Genomic DNA, 2,298 nt, shown 5'->3' with positions numbered 1-2,298 from the left:
GCTACTCGTGTTATAAGTTTTTTTTTTCAAAATTGGATTAATTTTGCAGGGAATGGACACATTCATAGTCAGCCATTCTACTTTTATGTTATGTATGGAAGGTCTAAGTCCCCTGTCATATGTCAGACTGATATATCAGATATGCCAACATGTTCAGATCTGCAAGGCCTCAAGCCTCAAAACCGCCTCAGTCCTTTCAGGCCTAACCCTAATGCCAACGTTGGAATGTGAGGTTTGCTTGACTCTTTCTGTACTTGCTAAAACGGCTATTCACAATCTCATAAGTAGCAGCCGTACCACATCCTGCATAAATCAAATATGTCTGAGCTTTAATGTATATACCATATATATATATTATAGCATAATTGCAGACAGACTTGAAAGTCCCGTGCATGCCATGGTTATGCTTTCTTGACAATAAAATCATAATGACTGCGGTTGTGTTGGGCTTAGGCAAGTGCGTGTCAACACCTTCCAGTGATCTTCAAGCTGTAAATGTGTAAAGAGGACCGCCCCTTTCACTTCAAAAGCTCACTAAAGTGCAGCTGAAGTTCATCATCACCTCAAACATGCTGACGACTGCCTTTTATTTTTAGTTTTATTTACATATGCATGCTAGTTTCTGTGCCCATGGGAATGCACTGATTGCACGATTGCTGTACAATTAACCTGATTGAGGTCTGAGTTAGAGCTTCTCCCTGCATGAATGATGACAGAAGGACAGCAAAGGGGAACATGATGGCGAGTGTGTTGTCCTTGCAGCACGTTTGCGTCTTACGGAGAGTCTTGGCTGCACATGAGCTGAAGGAATGCACCGTTAGATCGCCTGCAGCAGGACAGGACTGTGCCCTATTTCCCTTAGTATCAAGGCGCCGTCCTGACACGTCCATCTCCGACCTATTTTAAATGTGGATCTTCAACGTCACATGGAAAATATAGTATGCGTCCAAATAAGCTCTTCTCATAACAAATAGAGTCCCTCTTTACACAAAAGTGATGCGTCTCAAAAAGTCAATGTTTGCAATGACTTGGCTCTATATGATCTTTTAGACGTTACCAAGATTATGGCTTTGCAAGCCGTGTGGAGGGACGGCAGTGAGTTTCATTCTTGTGTCCCCACATTTTGCGGCTTTCTGGTTTTGATTGGGCAGAAAATACATATAATTAGCTTGCTTCACTTCAAGGAATGGCCATAAATTATATATACTGTCTAAAAGAATTTGGATAAAGTCCCAATCAAAAAACTCAAGGGGCCTCGATAAGTACCATGATGTACACCAACAGCCGTATACATGCACACAATATGTCTCTTAAGGAGCACAGCAATGTAACTATAGTCCGAACAAAAATAGAAAGCCGAAATTTCGTGTACGTGTGTCTGTGTCGTGTAGTTTAAAACAGTAAATCAGTACGTGTATAATATGTTACTTTCTTATATTTGAAACAACTGAGTAAGCTATTCCGTGTTGACGATGATTGATGCATTACTATTTCAATTTCTATTTGACGATGATTGTAATAATTAAACACAGAGAGTTCAACATTGCAGGACATGTATTGTTTTCATGCAGACATTTGGATGAAAACATCAATATCAGTGCTGAGAGCTGACTTGGCTTGGTTTGGCAAAAATGAAAAGGAAACACGCTGAGCTTGTCTCTGCGGGTTAGTAGACATAGGATGACAACAGAAACAAACCACAACATGTTGGATTCGAACTGCAGTTTCTCAAGGCAATATGTAATGATTGTGTACATGTAGTAGTCATTGCAGCTATTTCAAAACAACTGTAGTGACGATAAGCGGTTTTGAAAATGGATCAAAAATTGGTCACATTTAAAAGGACTCACATTTAATCCTCTAAGACAAGTGTGAAGTTGACTGCTCATATGTGCATATATATCTGAATAGCGACGACACTCGGTTTTTCCACGCTGACCCACCCACATATATGAGCCTAGCGTAAATAAACAGTAACGAAAATAAATGTGCTCATAAAAGACAGATGTTGCCATTGGATACACGATTAGGCTTAGCTTCCAGGCTCCCATGAGACATAATGATAACAGTCCCAAGGTGAATGAAAGGACACATTAGGTGCGCAAGCCCATTGGAACAGAAGCAGCCAGTATTGGAAAGTGGATGGATACAAGTCGCTTCTGAAGGCCCTTCATTGTGCTAAGCCTGAATCACATCTTTAACCTCATGGTAATAAAAGCGGCCGGAATATAGGAAATCTTTCGATTTTAGCAGTGAATTTAAGCATTTCTTGCTTCGCTGATAATTATCCTCTCTATG

Source organism: Syngnathus scovelli, chromosome 12, assembly GCF_024217435.2.
Source record: "Syngnathus scovelli strain Florida chromosome 12, RoL_Ssco_1.2, whole genome shotgun sequence".
Classification (NCBI taxonomy): Eukaryota; Metazoa; Chordata; class Actinopteri; order Syngnathiformes; family Syngnathidae; genus Syngnathus; species Syngnathus scovelli.
The sequence above is the reverse complement of the archived record's forward strand: the minus strand, read 5'-3'. Positions refer to the sequence as shown.